This window comes from Medicago sativa, chromosome 8 (assembly GCF_051527215.1).
Source record: "Medicago sativa cultivar Bolivia chromosome 8, Bolivia_mono, whole genome shotgun sequence".
In the NCBI taxonomy this organism is placed as follows: domain Eukaryota; kingdom Viridiplantae; phylum Streptophyta; class Magnoliopsida; order Fabales; family Fabaceae; genus Medicago; species Medicago sativa.
Window position 1 is genome coordinate 85333211 of NC_140756.1, and position 8366 is coordinate 85341576.

General features: G+C 30.7%; 1 long non-coding RNA gene and 1 pseudogene across 1 annotated transcript; both read left to right on the forward strand.

The window, feature by feature from the left end:
• The first annotated feature begins 3315 nt into the window (after positions 1 to 3315).
• LOC146902553 (NDR1/HIN1-like protein 3 pseudogene) lies at positions 3316 to 4056 on the forward strand (annotated as a pseudogene).
• A 285-nt stretch (positions 4057 to 4341) lies between these two features.
• On the forward strand, positions 4342 to 7123 carry LOC146902554 (uncharacterized). The gene is made up of 2 exons (XR_015022881.1): positions 4342 to 4828; positions 5411 to 7123. It is a non-coding gene; the product is annotated as an uncharacterized LOC146902554 (long non-coding RNA).
• Positions 7124 to 8366: the final 1243 nt, after the last annotated feature.

The following is an 8366-nucleotide window of genomic DNA, read 5'->3' on the forward strand; positions in this document are numbered from 1 at the left end:
GATTCGAATAATTAACGATTCAAGTATAATCACATATATTAATTATTTAATAAATTTAAAAAATGAATTTTTGTTTATAATAGTGACCGAATACAGCATTTTTTTTTTGTTGAGGAATACAGTATTATTTTGATTACTTTTTTTAGGCCTTGAATCGAGGCCCTTGATTGCAGGTTTATAAAGTTTCTTTTTTTGTCTGATTATTGACACGAACTAAGTGTGAATAATCTGAAATTTGAATTTTAGTCCACAACGAAATTCTTAGGCTTTGAATTGTACTTGTTTCAATAAAACTGATTTGTGAGGCAGAAATTGTCTCTCACATAATACACGCTCAAATTATAACTTTATACGAGTAAACTACACGCTCTCGACAAATATTATGAAAAGTATCTATATATAAATGTGAAAAAAAATATGTTAAGCCACCAATTTTCTTTTTACGAAAATGTTATGTAAATGATATTTTTTTTTAATGGAAAATATATATTTTATTATATAAATAAAAGTTTGCTAACTATCATGACCAAGAAAAAAAAGTTTGCTAACTATCGGTACGTGTATACAAAGAGCATTTGAATTTGATGATAAAGACTTCCAACTTATGTGAGATAAAAAACCTTCACCAAATAAATACCGCACTTGATTTACAATGAAGAATATTTATTACACAAGTAATTTCGACACCATTTATCCAAAAAAAAAAAAAAGTAATTTCCGCACCATATATTTTTTTGAGAAATAATATTTTTAAAACCACTTTGTGACTTTTTGAGGACTCTTTCTCTTATAGTCAGATTATAGTTTTACTCTCTCTTTTCTTCTCTCTCTATTGTTTTTGTTCAATAAAAAGAAAGAAAAAAGAAGTTGTCACAAAGATCATCTCAAATATCACTACTCTCAAATATCACAAAGAAATAATTTTTTAAATAAAGCTTCCAATAAAAGAAAAATTTGTTTGAATAGCTTATCGTAAAATGTCATTCTAAATATTTCATCATTTTGTTATAATTTTTTCTAGATAATAAATTTTTAAAAAATCTCTAAAATAAGAAGCTATTTCGGATATCTTTTCATAAAAATTATTTTTGAAAGATGTCATTTTGAAAAAATATGTGATTTTTTGAAGGGAAATATTTTATTTTTACTTTGTAAAATCTCTAACAATGAATATTTTTTTAACAATTATATTTTTTTATCAAGGATTAATTAAACATGAATAGAAGGCAAATTAACAACAAGCTGCGTCGCTAGACCTTTTTGGATGCCAAAGTTAATCCTTGTAAGTTGTAAACACATCATTCATATAGCTAAGAGACATGTCACTGCTATAGTTTTTTTATGTTGATAAAATGGCATTGCAATGAATTTGAAATAGCTTCTACCATTTTTGAGTTAATTTCCATATAAAAACCATTTTTAGAAATACAAGAAAAATCCATTTTCTTTTAAATCTATAACAAACAGACCCTTACCCATCCGATGTCGGTAATGGATTTTATTCCCAATTACCCCCGAATGTTACCCTTTTCTTTTATATAATTTTTATCTTATTTTATTTTTAAATCTATAGCAACATATAAAGGGAATATATAATTTTTTTGGGCTGAATTTTTTATTATTTCAATTATACCCTTTAACAAATTTTCTTTTAAGAATGATTATAGTTGGTGTTATTGAATTGTTTTTTAATTATATTTGTTATATTGTTTGTAAAAGATAAACATAGTTTATTATTATTTAAAACTTACAAACATGTATACATATGGTTTTAATCAAAATCTAAATTAAAAAATATTACGTTTGTAAAAAAAGAAGCATTACTTTTTTTTTCTTTTCTTTGTTTTTTTTTTTTGTACAAAAGAGGGCCAAATGCCCAAAGAAGCATTACTTTTAATTTACACGTGTTAGCACAATTTACATGTGTTAGCATTCTTTGTTTTTTTTTTTTTTTGGTACAAAAGAGGGCCAAATGCCCAAAGAAGCATTACTTTTAATTTACACGTGTTAGCACAATTTACACGTGTTAGCACAATAGAAAAAAAAAATGGACAGACGAGTATGGAACAATTGCAAAAAATATTCATAAGAAAGAATAAGCAAAAAAGGAAAGAAACAATTTCATATAATTAAATTTTGCCTATCAATTTTTAATGATAATCCCTCTCAATTAATTTTTTTTAATGATAATCAATTTTCTTCCTTTTTCATTCCATATTGTCTTCCAAATCCATGCACCTTGAGTCTATAAATATCCTTTGGTTCGAGACTGAAAAAACAGCGAGGAATTGTAGAGGAAAAACACGTATAAGAAAATTGAGAGAAGTAGAAGTTGAACTCCAGATCCAACCACAGAGGTAAGTTTCTTGTTTCTACTGATTCCTTGGGTAGTGTATGCTCTTATCATTTCTTTTGTTTATGGCTTTCTATCTAACTCTTTTATTTTAAAAGAGAGTGATCGATCAATTTGAGTTTAAACGCTTAATGAGTTCTTTTAAAATGAATAATTTAGAAGAACACTTTATTTACTTATTAGACGAACTTCAGATTGCATTTCTTTTGTGAATGAGAATGTTCACATAAACACAAAAGTAACTGATTTCTTTTTCTTATTTTTTGGATATAAAATAAAATTTAATCGATTTTTTTATATTTTGTTTTTTATATTCAGTACTGTATTGTTTTTTAATTACTTTTATCACTATTATAAGTATTTCAATCATATATTAACCAAAACATTACTATTATAGTTGTTTCAATCAAATATCCCAAATGTAACCAAAATTCTAATTGTTTTAATCAAATATCCCTAATGTAACCAAAAAAATCAAATATCCCAGATTAGTTTTTCTTTAATTTTGTTTTGTTGTTAAAGCCAATTCACCTATTGATTTTATTAATTGGTTAACCATTTATTTTTTTATTAATTAATTAATCTAGGTTGGTGTCATAGTTTGTCTTGGATATATAGTTTGGGCACCTAATTTAGTTACTATATGGAAATGTGTCCCTATAAAGTAACGTTGTATTTAGCAAGACGATCAAAATCATTATCAGTTAATCTGTTTCATTAGTGTATAATACATGGTGATATCAAAATCATTATCAGTTAATCTGTTTCATTAGTGTATAATACATGGTGATATCAGATAATCAAAATCAAAATCATGTATCACTTAGTTGAATACATCTCTAGCATTGGTTCGTATCTTATTCAAGGCTCATTTAATACAAAGATTTAGTTGTTTTTAATCCTTCAAAAAAAAAAAAAACTTTTGTTAAAAAAAATGGCTTATATCTTCTCCACAGGAAATGATGGCCGATCATCAACTTAATGGCGCTCACTATGGCCCTTCCATCCCACCAACGAGACCACCAAGGCGACGCCACAATGCCGGCTGTGGCTTCTGCAGTTGCATCTTCGGCTGCTTTAGAAGCTGTTGCGGCTGCATGTTCAACTGCATTTTAAGCCTAATTTGCAGAATCATAGCCACTATCATCATCTTGGTGGCAATCGTTGGTTTCCTCTTCTGGCTTATCGTGCGTCCTAACGCTCTCAAGTTCACCGTTACGGAGGCATCACTTGCTCAATTCAATTTCACAAACAACAACACACTTCAGTATGATCTTTTCGTCAATCTCACGATCAGAAACCCTAATAGAAGAGTTGGTGTCTATTACAATGACATAGAAACACTTTCGTTCTACAAAGATGTTAGGTTTGGTTCTCAAACCCTAGGAAAATTCTTTCAACCTCATAAGAATACAAGCATTTTGAATCCTGTTTTTAAAGGACAACAAGTGATTCCTTTGAGTTCAAGTCAGATTTCGGAGTTCAATAAGGAGACGAACAATGGGGTTTATGGAATTAATTTGAAGGTTTTGCTTAATGTTAGGTTTGCCTTGGGTTTGATCAAGACAGGGAATTTGAAACAAAACCATCATTGTGATTTGAAGGTTCCTTTGAAATCAAACAATGGAACTTCTTCTTTGGGTAATGCATTTCAAGCCACTCGTTGTGAATGGGATTCCAAATGGAGGTTGTTGTTCCGTTAGATCTTATATATAACTAATATAAGCCACTCAACTTATGTTTGCTGTTTAATTTATGTTTTATTTGATTTTGCATGTTCATCCACGACTACTATGAATTTCGTTTTTCTGGTGTAATTATTTGTTTGTTTGCTGAAGTTTCGCGTAATGATTTTGGTTAAAGAGTTCAAACCGGTTTATTAATTAAGTTTGGATAATTAAACTGCTTAAAATTTAGTGTACAATTTATAAATCATTTTGCACAGATCTATACCGATAAGAACATATACTACACGTGATCTTAGCTGTAATATCTCCAAGATATTTTTTAAGCCAAAGGGCAATTTAGACATTTTGGTGGTCAAATATTTTTTTTATGGGAAAATTATGGAATTTTCCACACACTTCCCTCACAAATATCTCTCCTCACTTTCTCTCCCTCGGTCCTCACTTCCCTCACCCAATCTTCATCATAATTTTTCTAAAAACTCAATAAATGCTACTTGTAATCAAACCAACACCACCCTTGATGTGTTTGGCACCCTAGATAAACTTTGAACCTCACTTTCTCCCCTTTCTCTCCTCTGCCGAGCCATCATCTTCATTAGAAGTTTGGGAGGTTTCATTTTAGCCCAATAAGTGGCTTTATATGTGTATGTCATGAAACTGTTTTGGTTGGTTTGGCGTTTTGAAGCAAGAGGTGGAAGACATAAGCATGATTGAAGTTAGGGTTTGGTTATTGGTTTGAAGCTCAAATTGATGCATAAACTGCTAGAAGAATTCAGAACCAGCTGAGGTGAGTTTCTTCCTTTAGGTTTGAATTTGATTGTACGGAGTTGAAATTGTTGTTTAAGGCGATGAATTTAGTGTTATGCTTTAAATGGAAATTGTTAACTATGAATTTGGGAAATTAATGATCACTATGTTGAGGTGTTCTTAATATTGTTGTTATTGGGCTGAAGTGGAAATCAAAGTTAATGGTAGTGGGATTATGTTAAAAATTGAGAAAAGGGAAATTTAACCATTTAATTTCGTATAGACCTGCTGTCAGAAAAATTGTCGTAAATGCATGTACAAGCATCGTTTTTGAGTGGGAATTGAACCATTGGAAAATAGACAAATTTTAACACGAAATTGGCTTTGGAAGAACTTAATTTCGATACTCTATGTCTGAGAAAACTGAGTTAGAAGTTTGAGTTGCTGAATTAAAATCTGCACCATTGCTGTAGTAATGTTTCTGTCGTATCTCTGTATTCATACATCATTTTGGAATGAGACTCTTACCATTAGAAAGAAGACAGAAATTAACTTGAAATAGGCTTTTGAATGGCTTAATTCAATCATGTTATGGTGGAGAAAACTACGTTGCAAGTTTCAGTTGTTGAATCAAAAATCTGCACTAATGTGGTTAGAACATCCAAGCTGCAAATTTTCGGTACGATGCTCGGATTGAACTGTTAATGAATATAGACTCAAAAGAAACTAAAGTGTAAGTTCCTTTAGTTAGAAAACCCACCTTTGGGTATTAAATTATACCATTAGATTGCTTATGTGTGATTTTGAATTACTAGAATATGTTGGCAAAATTATAGCATGATCATTATGCCTTATGAATAATACATTTGAAATAGAATAAATTAGTGTATTTAAAAATCTCTTTTATCTTAATAAGTATGTGGAGGTTAGTATAAATGTTGGAGGGAAGTTAACAGCGCAATTGATATATATATTCATAGCAATGATTTGAAAGAAAATTTAAAATCTAGCTTGTGAGTAATATGCTCACAGTGAATTATTAAAAAATCGCAGAGAAATGGAAATGAAGAAAAAAAAATTGAAATGAGTAACATGCTCATAGATAAAGAAAGAAAAAGAAAAGAAAATATGAAAAATCCGTTTGCTACAACGAGAGATAATGTAGCCTATGACGTACGGGTCATAGTAATCCGTTTGCTACAACGAGAGATAATGTAGCCTATGACGTACGGGTCATAGTAAACCGTTTGCTACAACGAGAGATAATGTAGCCTATGACGTACGGGTCATAGTAATCCGTTTGCTACAACGAGAGATAATGTAGCCTATGACGTACGGGTCATAGTAAACCGTTTGCTACAACGAGAGATAATGTAGCCTATGACGTACGGGTCATAGTAATCCGTTTGCTACAACGAGAGATAATGTAGCCTATGAGGTACGGCTCATAGTAACGAATGAAATATATAATTAATGATATGAAATTTTAAGTCAAGAATTATTCGAATAATATTTGAAAGAGAACAAAAAAATAAAATTATGGAACTAAGGAAAAATTCTAAGGACCCTCCAACATGAATACTAACATAGCATACACATATTAACATGAAAATTATGTTTAGAATGAGTTAGCTACGAAGAAATATTCCAGGGGCACTTTACCAATAGTTGGAAATGAGGAATAGCGTACTAAATTTATGTTAATTCCTCGATAAGATAGAATTTATATGCATAAGACCATGTAAAATTCTTATTAAGGTTTAAGTCTAAAGATTTGATGTGATCAAATAGCGTGGATATGATTTGTGACTAAAGATGTTTAAATAGTGAGAAGGATTAGAGATTAAGGGATGATAATCAAAATTAGGACTTAGACTTTGAAATGTTATACTATGAGTCGATTGATTTATTTTATTGCCTTGAATGATTGTCTTAGTGTTGCTGATGATGTTCTAGATCAAGTAAGAACTTTTGGAATTATTATGGTGTTGATGCCTTTAGTTAATTTTTTCCTTTGAAGTTTTTTTTTATGATTTCAAATCGAATTTTGAATCAATATCATTGAGGTTGAAATAGGATCGGAGAATATAGTTAGTATTGATGTGAATTGTAATTGTAATTAAGTATCTTAACTTTTGGATTCTATAAGTTGAGTTGTAACTAAGGTTGATTGTAACCTTAAGGTGATTATTAAGTGAATGATGGCCGACTCTTTTATTTATGTATAACCTAGTGTCAATTGATGTATCTGCAACTATTTGGATGTATAGGATGTTTTAATTTGAGTTGTATAAGTAGTATGAAAAATAAAATGTTATTTGGAGGTTCTGGTTGATAGAACAGGTTTTTAAAACAGGATTTACATCTTGGAAATGTTGAAATTACAGGGGAAACTCTGTCGAAATTTCCGTGAATATTTTTTAAATGAAATTCAAATTGGAATTTTTATTTATTTATTATAGTTGTCAAGTTTGATTAATAGGCTTGCCGGGCTAGAATGATCTAGTTCGTGCGCCGGTCACGATGATTGTTTTTGGGTCGTGACATTAGCCAAAAGGTCGAGAGAGGTATGAGTTGAAATATGGCCTTGCAGTTGCATTTATATCTAACACCTACTCAGTTCCTTTCTTGACTTGTCCACGTGGGGCAGCAGCTTGGGACTCACTGATACAATCCCAGTTTCACAATCAGGAATTGATTTAGTGACTGGTGATTCTTTTAGGCCACAAATTTCTTTATTCCTAAACATCACAATCAGAATCATCTGAGGGAATTTCCTTGTTAACAATTCAAACAACAGAACTCCAAAGCTACAAACGTTGCCCTTTATTTATATATATGCTGAAGAAATAATCTCATCTGGGATAGAGTTGAGATGGTTAGTAGAGACATGAAGGTGCTACAAAGTTTATATTTTGCAAATAAGTCTCGGTAAGGTAACAAGTGATCACACCAATACTTTGACGTGTGAAGCAAAATTACCGGCAATCAAAACCAAAGTGATTAAACAAACACAAACGATGAAATAAGATAAGGGAGAAAGAATAACACGACCATATTTCTTCACTCAGTTCGACCCAAATTTGACCTAGGTCTCAAGGAGATTGATCGTTAATTCACTATCAAAAAGTTTCTTACAAAGAGATATACTAGTTACAAGAAATTAACCTTGAACAAGTTCTCTAAGAACAAACCTTAATTTCTACCATTTTTCCGAATATAGTTTCTTTCCCGAAAGGAACCAATCGTTAACCTTTTATTTCCTAAGAATTCTCTCTTTTGATAATCCCTAGTTTTCCCCACTTTAAAAATAAAAGAAGCACTCTCTCTCACCCCCTGTTTATACACACAAACTTGGCCTCCTTATTCTTTTTCAATTCTACGCGATTTATCTTCACCTTGATTTTGGTGGAGACTTTAGCATAGTTGAGATGCCAACAATTGAAGGAATATTATTATTACTTCCTCGGTCCCTATATGTAAGCACCCTTTTAGTAGAGGCAAAGGGTGCTTACATATAGGGACGGATGAAGTATTAAAGAAGGGACAAAAGTTCATTATTAAAGATAATAAAGTTA